Source organism: Xiphias gladius, chromosome 9 (genome assembly GCF_016859285.1).
Source record: "Xiphias gladius isolate SHS-SW01 ecotype Sanya breed wild chromosome 9, ASM1685928v1, whole genome shotgun sequence".
Classification (NCBI taxonomy): Eukaryota; Metazoa; Chordata; class Actinopteri; order Istiophoriformes; family Xiphiidae; genus Xiphias; species Xiphias gladius.
The window spans coordinates 5,601,327-5,612,083 of NC_053408.1; the positions used below are offsets into that span (position 1 = coordinate 5,601,327).

Sequence of the window (10,757 nt, forward strand, 5' to 3'; positions counted from 1 at the left end):
CATAAACCTACCTTGTTTTACTCATTTTGAACAAATGACCAATGCTCTCATGTTTCACCTGTCGACGAGCAACTTCCACATGCTCTCTCTCGAGGCACTTGATCAAAACATATGTTCACAACAACAAGGTGGGGAAGAAAACGTCAGCCTGTTCCGTGGAATGGCTCCAACAAGGTGCGTAAAAGGGATGCAGGGAGAAATAAAGGCACCTGTGGCAGCCTGTGTAGCGGAGATATATTACCAGTGTCTGCGGTAGGCTCACCATCTTTCAGGCAAAGAAGCATTACAAGACCAATGATGGGTAGGGATTGAAGAGTAATAGGTAATGGATTACTTTTTCTAACTATGGCCTGGCCACCCCAACCTCAAAAATGCGATTTTTCTCACACAGATAAAATCAACAATCAAACAGAGTGTCGTTTACCTCAGCGCATCGTTTCTGTGGTTTCCTGCTCATTCCTGGAGGGAGTCCTACAAGTCCAAGCTGAGAGGCATATTTTCATCCTTCGCTGCCGTGTCCTGATGTAATGACAGGCGCTAGGAGCCGGGGGGCCTTGAGCAAACAACAGCGGCAGAATGTGAGGAGAGGCATTTTGCCGTTTACTGAGGGTTGCCAACATGTAACACTGATTCACAGATCTGTAAAAGGATGAAGAAAAACAGCATACACGAGCCATGGTAAATATTCAGATAATTAGGAAATCTTTATTTAAAAATATTTGTTCCAGCCAGTGTTTTTCCATTCTTCCAACTAATGTGTGATTCTTTGTAAGTATGTATGAAACTGTTTGGGCATTTTCAGCAGCTCACAGCATATCTTCCTCGTCATATGGTTTTACTCACATTTGACATCATCGCATATGATGCACAGATGAATATTACTGGTAGACTGGTGTGTCCTCAAGAGTCATTTGCTGAAAGAGAAACAGAGAGGTGAAACATAAGGATTTTATTTTTCTCAATTGTTGATTTTGACACATTTGAGAAGGCTCAAAATGTCAAATATGGAGGAAAGGCAGCGCCGCACACTTTGGGCCAAGGTCTGATAACTGAATACTTGGCTCTAATAATATTTACTTTCAACTGGTAACAGGTATGCAGATCCGTCCCTTATGAAAACTGAATTTCAAAGAATCGCTAAACATTTGGAGACGTACGCTTGTTTGCTTTCTTACTGAGAGGCAGATGAGACAATCGATATGAAGTTGATCCGTGCATTTAGGAAAGTCAAAGTAAAGAGACTGGTCCGGGAAGCTGGTTAAGGTGGTCAGCAAGGGTGCAGCAGGCTCAGCTTCAACACTTATATTGTCAGAGCTTTATCAGCCAGGCTCAGCTGATTCGTAACTGTCCCTGTCAGCCACTCCACAAGGAGTCTGACCCCTTTCCTTCAGGCCGCAGCTACATGATGCTCAAAATAAAGAAAGTGGTTTGGACTCTTTTTTTATTCCTGTAGCTATTGAGAGACTGAATCTCTTACTATAAAATAGAAACTTGCACAGCTGCACTTTATCTTAATATGAAGTGCACTTTATGTGGCTCTGTTGGTGTCTATCTAATCTTCTACTTTTTATGTGTATACATATATATATACTTTTTTAAAAAAATCAATTACTTTTACACTGTCATCAGTGTATTCCTGTGACCTGTAAACCAAGTTCTCCTTCGGGACAATAATAAAGCCGAAGCTGCGGATGGATGTGTTTGGTTGTAGCCTAGTTTAGCATCAAGGCTGAAAGCAGGGTGAAGGACGTAGTCTCCGCCAAAAGTGGGGAAAAATACACTCAAAAATATAGTCTTATCCACAAGTCGTACCGGCTATCTTGTTAACTAGCTTGCTAGCCAAATAAAGATCGATGTCAGTCTCTCCACCAAAACATCTGAGTAACTTAACTGTTACTCAGATGTAATAAGTTCACGGCGAGGAGGGGACTTCAGAAATGCCGCTTGCAGTCTAGCCGTTTGTCGGTCAGTAAAGAAATTTAAAAAAAAAAACTCGCATTTCTACCCGTGTTAAACACACGAGGTACAAGTAGGAGTTGTTGGAGAGCATCTTTGGCAGAGCTAGGCTAGCTGCCCCCCACCCTCCAGCATTTTTACTAAGCTAGGCTACAGGTGGCAGAAGCTAGCTAACAAGGTACTGAACACACACACACACACACACACACACACACACACACACATATGAACATGTAAACAATCTCCTCGTCCGACTCCTGGTAAGGAAGCAAACATTTTTTTGGTTTGAGGAATTAATAATCCTGGTTGTTGCGCAGTCACTGAGTTTTGGGCTTTTATTTCTTTGCACAAGTTAAAACTCAAATAAAAAACAAAACAAAACAAAAAAACAATTCAAAGTAATGTGCTGGGACAGGGGGGTATTCATGGCCTATAACTGAATACAGAAAAGTTAATATAAAACAGTATTTACAATGACAAAAATATATAGAGGCAATGACTTAAAAAACAAAACTATAAAACAGAGGTTAAGCCCTTTTTGTGAATATACTGTGAGGGGCTATAAGGAGTGACAAAAAATTCAAAAAGTAATTAGGCCCCCTATAATCTCACTGAAAATGTTCCCTGTGCTAGTGAGACGAAGGTTGAGAGTACGCAAGATTTCACTCTCTGAACTGTATCGATATATAGAAGTGAATAGTTGGAAACCGTTAATATCAGAAGTTGTTTTAGAAGTTGAAGCGTGTGAAATAAAGGATCTGAGGAAGTGAAAGGACAATCGCACAATCTGACAGTGTGAATGCCAGAAAGTTTTGACTCTACATGACTGATGCAGTAATGTATTTTATGAATTGGTTGGGAACCTTGTCTGCCATAGTACGTGAACCCAAAGACTGAAAATCACTTGCGATCTTCTGATGGATGCATGTTTTGATGTATATTTTTCACATGTGTAGGAGCTGAGTGCTGCCCATCCATTACAAGGAAAGGATTTCGTGGATGGCTGAGGTAAGCTCTTTAAGCGTCTTTTCTTTCTCCTTTTCTGCAGTCAATACGAAGGAACAAATATCCAGCATCCAGCGGCTTGGGCAGCATTGTAGCCAGGTTGACTGATGCTTTTAACTTCTGCTCGTCTTTGTTGGGGAAAGTTACTAAGAGAGAAAATCCTACAACATGCAGACTGCCAAGACGCTGATAACATGACAGCATGTGTTTTTACTGTCTCACAGTAAAAACCAGGGACAGATAGTACAGGCCAGTAATTTGCTTACCATACAAGTAGAAGTATTAACAGGTTTTATTATTATTTACTCGCACACTCCAAAAATATCGATAACCCTTTGGGTAATGGATACCACGCAGTGCTTCCAGCGAACAGTTTAAGAATCCAGACATAAAAAATGTAAAGCTCAAGAATGCATTAAAATATTTTTAGGTAATAAGGGATTTGTATTCTTACATTATTTGGCCAGAATATCATTGTTGTAGCAGTGTAAAAACTAGGAGGTTTGGTAATTTTCGTTTCTGTAGCTGAGGGGAGAGTATGAGTCATACGACAGATGGGAATATTTTCCCCACGTAGTTACAGGCTTCCCTATTTCCATTTCCAGTCTCCCATAGTTTGAGGTTACCTGCTGTCTGCTCTGCCCTTTTCTCTCTATGTTATTTCTATAGAAGTAGTGGAGCTTTAATATAGATAGTAAAACTCCCACTTTTGCTTTGAATCCAGGTCCTTCTGCTCATTTAAAACTCTTTTTTTCTCTCCTTGTTTCTCTTCGTTTGTCTCTCTTGTCTTTCTCCTTCACCTGCACCTCCAACTTTCCCCCCTTTTCCTCACGTTAACATCTCCATAGGCTGCAGTATTTATGAGTTCTTGCAGAGGGGCGGCAGTGCAGCTGGAGTAACGACATTTCCAGACGGGATCTCTGAGCTCACCACCCCCCCGAATCATTCCTTGCAAAGTCACTTTGTGAAAGAGGCTGACTTTGGCCTCAAATGATGCTTCTTGGACACTGTCTATCAGGTAAAAGTTTACTGATGGTACAGAAGAGTGCTCAGCATGACTCAAGAAATTTGCAAAACATAGTGAGTATTGTAAGAATGACTACAAAAAGAGTTCTGGATTTGAAACCTTAGGAAGTGGACGATTCTAAAAATTCTGGCCTTTATTAAGCATTTGCTTTGCTATGCAAATAAAGCAAAGGAGCAAAAGAGGAAAAGTAAGGATAAAAGGACAAGACAGTGTAGCTAAAACACTGACTAACTTTCCCAGATGTTGGGGAATACCAGTGTCAAACCATCCAGACGAGACTGCAGGTCAACCAGAAACTACATTCAGAGAAGATTGGGAGGAAAACTTTAACTTTGGACAAAAAAAAAAAAAATCTCTTCTTTTTTTTCTCTCTTCAGAAGGCATGAGTAAAAGCATCAGTCAAAGCTTATTATACCACACATTTCTACAGTTTTAAAAGTAATTTGGAGTTGATGATTCCAAATGTTTCTTGAGATAGAGTACGTATCCTAAATGGAGACACACACAGATAAAAACTCACTTTTTCCTTTGTGTGTGTGTGTGTGTGTGTGTGTGTGTGTCTGTGTCTGTGGTTGTGTGTCTCCCATCCAGAATAGAATATTCCACCCAAATATCATTGTTTTAACTCCCCTCTGCCTGCATTGCTAAAAGACCCACCCACACTTTGAGCTATTGTCGCAGGGAAATATGACACCCACAGGCACATTGGGGCTCTCTGCTTTTTGTCTTGTGGGCTCTGATGTTGTGCTAACGTGTAAATAATCAACATAAACACCTTTGGTGAGGGGAAAATTTAAGGGTTTCCTCTGATTCTCCACTTTTATAAAATGGTAGTGTAATGTCTAGGGACAAACAATTTGTTCTGGAGCTTATGAACATCATCTATCAACTATCCCCATATCATACTGTGCAGTTAGCAACCAGTTGCTGCAGAGCAGTCATTTTTTTAAGTTTCAAAAAGGATTCAAATGAGCCGGAAAAGAACGATCAAACCAAAAAAATGAAAACTCTCTGCTCCAAAGGATGTACTAACAGCAGCCCTTCAGATAAACTTCTCTGTGTCCAGTATGCTCGTTCTGTCTCTGCCTCTCCCTGTTTTTAGTGGTGCCACGCTTGCCAGCGGTCTTGCACATTATCTGAAGTCAGGGAAGGATCCAGTCATATTTTCCATCCACATTCTGTGTCTGACTGAAAGTCTCCGCTGGCGGAAGAGTGGAGGGGTTGGGAGAAAAGGGAGAGTAGGCAGGGAGAGAAAGAGGGAGGGATGGAGAGCTGGGGAGTGGATGGGGGCTGGGAAAGTAGAGAAAGCCAGATGCAGAGACGAAAAGAAAACCAGACCAAGAAACAGGGTGGAAAAAGTTCTTTGCACAAATCTGTGTTCTGTGAGAGAAGTGGAGCCAACAGATAACTGTGTAGCACACTCCGCATCAAAACCGGAAAAAACCTGTGCCATGTGGGTATAAAGGGGAAACCAGTAATCTGACCTTTTAACCTTTAACATTAAACTGTCATTGGATATTTAGCCCAATGAAGGACGTGGTACCATGATGGGTTAGCTACGGGCTTGTAGGTTTGGGTCCCCCACCATTTTCTCTCACGCCCCAAAAGGGAGGCGATGTGTCATGATGGGTGGAGCTCATGAGAGACTGGGTTTGTTTGGCAGCTGAGCTCTGGTTTCAAAAGCAGCAAGGATGATTTAAATATCATTTAAATATTCAGTTTACCCTTTATACACATCTTTATACATAAACAATTCCCTTACTGTGTCCTTTACTGTGGGACGTTTTACATGACATAATTACTAATAATTAAGTGAGAATGGTAGTTACATTTCCAATATGATCTCTGTACCAGTAGGTGTAAATTGATGGGACTGGGTTATCTGTAAACTGTATAAAAAGTCAAATGAGACATTTTTTATTAGCAGGTTCAGCACTGTATGATACACTGTCCGATAACCCTAATATTACTCCTAACACAAGTACTTCCATTACTGTACTGTATGATACAGTATAATATATATAATATGTATATGTGTCATCTAAACAGTGTCATACAGTTGCATTCCAACTGTCCGTTGCCTGCTAGCGCAGAAAATGACTGGCTTCAATTTAAATGACTACTGTAGCGGTGAGAGTGTTGCTTAGCCAACAAGCACCAACCTCAGCCCGGAGACTAAAACTAAAAAGACAAAAGTTGGGCCTTTATGAGATGATTGCAGTTCACATAGGGCTCTACTTGAGGTAACAGTCAGAAGTGAGCTCAAACATTCACCCTGTAATTGAGCATTTACCCATAACGCCGCGTGGAAGTCCCTCTTTTTTTTTTTTTTTGTTTTGTACTCATTGCTACTGCGTTGAATGAACTTGCAGAGTCTGGGCCAGAGCTGGAAGGTTTATTTTCATGGAGGCGACTGTTGTAGTCACACTAGTTATTTGCCCGTCTGTACACGTACCCGGTAGACTCTGGCGGTTCCTGACAGAGGATGAGGGTCTCTGCTGGAGACCCGAGGTTAACAAAGTGGTTGACTCTTATCAGATTTTACTAAATCGGGGGTAGCAATGCTTTGGCTAACAAAACAGTTCCAGAGCAGCATGCCATCTGTTACCCCACTCTCCCTGAAACATCTCCATATTGTTTCACACTTACTATATCAGAGGAGATTTCACAAGTCATGCTTGTAATTATTCGCCATTCAGTAGCAGTCCACTACCGTATATAGTCTGTTTGCTGTTTTGTAATTTTGCCCAAAAGTCTAGTGAGAATTATGATACCTTTATAAAGTGAATTTAAATGATCTCACAGTGTGATGTAAAAAATGATTAGTGACTATGGTCACTAACTGGGATTAACTACCATCGTCACTGCACCAAAAAGGGGGAAAAAAAAAGGCAAATTTGAATGGAAGGACTGACCTGAGTAAGGTCCAAAATACCTTCTTTGCTATCGGACACATTATGTCTATACACACTGTATTGTGAAGTGAATACTGAATAAATTTCAGTGCGGTGAGTGATCGCTCAAAATTTTCGGTTTTCATGTGATACCGAGTAAAACCGGGACCAGAACAGAAACACCGATATCGATACAGAAAGGGATACCAATACTTTTTAATACTAAAAACGGCCACTTTACTGTCACTGATTTTTAATTATTTTCATCATGATTATTTATAATTCACATATAATTTTGGAAAACTGGTAAGATAAAAAGTATTACAGTTACAGCACACTTGATAACAGCCATTTAAACTTTAAAGATATACTGTACGGTGACTGATCTTATATGAGATACTGTACAATTTTCCCCATCACACCCTGTAATTTGTCTGGAGAAGGTGGGCCTACATTTGGCTTCCACCTAAACAAAGCAAATGTCTGTGCAAAAACCTGTAATTGAAAATAATCAACAAACATCATAACGGCCTGCAACAAAGGTTTAACAGCAAGTAATAGTATTCTTATTGCAAAATTTCCAGTCAGACAGTGAGTTAAAAGGAGAAATTACAGTTAAAAAAGCAAAAACAAAACAAATAAATGGCCCATGGCACCTTAAATAGGGTGGAGGAAAATGGGCCTCGGGCGCTAAGTGAGAGAAACAAGCAAGAGAGGGAGACAGAGAGGTTTTGGCTTTGGTAGAATTCGGAGCAGCAAAGGCTCAGAGTCTTACAAGTAGAAACACGTGGACAAAGCCAGGCAGATGCTACGTGTTGCTGGCTACAGCTCAGAGGGTTGCTGGGGAATGCAGTGTTTAGACCGTTTTAGCTACTTTGTGAGCTCTGCTAGTCTTAATGCTGCAAGTTAACCTTTCTTATGCATAGATTCCCTCTCCATAATGTGAGGTTAATTAATGTACTGCAGATTGCTCTCACTGCTTACAGAGTTCCTATAGCTCCATTTGCATCCGTGCAGGACATGTTTCAAATAAGAGCTGCATGATCTGACCCCTCCTGAGGGCCTGCACCACTTTTGCCAAACGTATGATCCCTCCACCATCAAACAGCCACAGTTTCTGTTCATAAATGCCTCCCCAGTGGAGGTCTGTTTGGTGTAATTGTGGAAAAACAGTCAGAGTATTATCGTTGACAGGATGAAAATCATGAAAAAGCTGTAGTAGTGGCTGTGAACACACCTTTTCCCACAACCTGTTACATTTTGGGCTCATGTACCTCCACAGGCTGCCAATGACAAACATGGAATTTCCTCCTTCGAGTCGGCAAATCTTGGTGGCTCTAATTCAATTATTTTTATACTCCTTCTGTTATTACATGAAGGCTGCCTGACGAGAATGGATTCCTAGCGAGTACCTCCTTTGGCAGTGACGGGAGTAGGAGATTGTCTCAGATTATCGTGGAGGGGAGAACCTGACGGCAACCTTCCTTGCTAAATTATGCTAAATATCTTATCCACCAACGAGAAAACATGTACTGCAGCTCCAAGCACAGTGAAAGGATATTTGAATGAAGCTGAAACGCCACAAGACCATTCCGAGCGCTTCCACCCACAGCACCAGTCTGACCTCTGAGAGACTGGCCACAAAAAAAAATATTATAGATTGCAGCAATGTGAGTCCAAGACCAACACCAGAAAATTACCAGTTCTATTTAAACACTGTCCTGTGAGCTTCGGCTTAATTTCACTCGCAGAGAGTCGCTCTGAATGCGCAAGTTGCTGCCTTAAAGGCTGATGCCATTTAAGCCATCTGTCGATGAAAACTTCATTTTAACTGCATTTTACACATTCCGAACATGGATGAAAAAAATCAGACTAGAAGCAATAGTCATATGATTGTGCTGGGGGAAAATGTGTTCTTTAAGTTAAAATCCCAGAGACAGCACACCGGCAAAGGGCCTATCAAGTGGGCTTCCTCTCAGTAAAAATAAACAGGACTCTGTGAAACAGGACTTCCCTATTTTCATTTCATCCAAAGCCACCCTGAAGCCCGTTATATTCTGTAACTCTAACAATTCCCCTCTAATCCCTCTCTTTCCAATCTAAAAAAAAAAAAAAGTCACTCAGATGGGTGTGTCTTGTCTTGAAGCTTCCTCGCTATGCACTTGTGGCAGTTGAAATCACTTCGTCGTTGCATTAAGTATGTGCTGCGAACGATGGCTTAAAACTATCTCCTTTCTTTCAATCAACAAAGACCAAGGACAGTTCTGTTGGCTCCTGTAAAGTTTTACACGGATTTACGATATAAAAGAAGATGCACATTATGCCTTTTATATCTTACATAGCAGTATCTTCTTCCTCAAGGAAGGTTAGATAAGCAGCCCTCGGACGGCCATTCCGAATTACACAAATGCACAACATACGGTGTACTGCAACACTTCACCGTGGGTGAGGAATTGAAATGAAGATTGACAGCTATCCGGCTCTTTGGCAGGTGTTTGAGCCGACTCCCCGCTTTCATCAGACAGGGAACAGATGCTAAAAAATACCTGTTTAGCGCAAACAGAATTACTAACCGCAAAAGTTTTTCCCCCGGAAACTATTCATTTTCCCTGCAGCTGAACCGTATCATAAAAATAATACAGGTCTTTGCAGCCTGGCTCTTTTAGATGACCTTTGCACTGCGCTGTGTGTGTGTGTGTGTGGATGAGCAAACGTCTACAGAGCGTTCATGGATTATTTTAAACGATTTCATAAACATCAGAATGAGTTTTGCGAAGATTTTTTTGGGGGCGTTGTGTGTAACCCTTCAATCCGAAGTCAAGATAATTTGGGAAACCATAGCTCTTCTCATTGCTAGTATGATGATTTCAGACTAGCTAGTAGGTAACCTATTGGCTAGCATGCAGCTATTTCCCTGGTATCTTCTATCTACTATTCTTGTTGTTTTTTTGTTTTAAAAAAAAAGGTTTTTTACATATTTTTCATAGTATCGCTATTTTTTTCTTCCAAATAGTTACGGGTTTGTTCAGTTTGTTAGTTGTCTTTTTGATTCTTTTTTGTATCCAGCTAGTCTATTGTAGCTAATACTAACTGCTTTTTTTTTTTTTTTTTTTTTTTTTGATAATTCACATGAACATTTCTGGGCTACATCAACGCTTTTATTTTAAGATACCGTAAGATATCCATCGTAGGAAGAAGTTTTTTTTATAGAGCGGGTATTGGGTGTTTTTGAATTAAAACATTCCCAGTCACATTTGCACTCACATACATACAGCTGAAAAGCACATTTCCCGATTTGATTAGTTCCACCGCCTGCATGAGCAGTGGAAACACGCTTTTATGCCTGTGATGCATGTTTCTTAAATGTCTGGTGTTCATATCCCTCACTGATTCCAGCTACTGAAGACGGGAAAGCTTCGCTGGATTTGAACGCCAAAAGAAGACAGAGAGCAGCTCAAAGGTCGAATTGGGCCATTCTGTAGTTGTAGAAGCTGCAACGTGTCCACAGTGTAACCAGACTGCTTTTGTGGATCTGCCAGATTTTTCTTCTTTCTCCCTCCCTCCCCCACTCCCTCCCTGTCTCTAACATCATGGGGTGGCCATGCCTCTTTTGGAAAGGTGGATTTTGACACAGGTCGTTGTACATGTTTTCAAATTCTTTGCTCAGCGTGTTTCATATTACTGTTTACTTTTAGGGGATTTATAGAGATGAGAGCATTATCATTGGCCCATTTTAATCATTAGAAAGATGAAAGGGGGTAGATGCAGGGCTACAGTGCTTAATAATGAGGGGAAACGTAAAAAGTTAATTCTTTGGAAAATGTTAACATTTCATGATGACTTCAGGCTTGCGGTTACTCCTTCCTTAGACTGAA

General features: G+C 40.8%; 1 long non-coding RNA gene across 1 annotated transcript; it reads left to right on the top strand.

The window, feature by feature from the left end:
- The first annotated feature begins 2,167 nt into the window (after nucleotides 1-2,167).
- On the top strand, nucleotides 2,168-3,914 carry LOC120794797. Its single transcript, XR_005708161.1, has 3 exons — nucleotides 2,168-2,216; nucleotides 2,913-2,964; nucleotides 3,810-3,914. It is a non-coding gene; the product is annotated as an uncharacterized LOC120794797 (long non-coding RNA).
- Nucleotides 3,915-10,757: the final 6,843 nt, after the last annotated feature.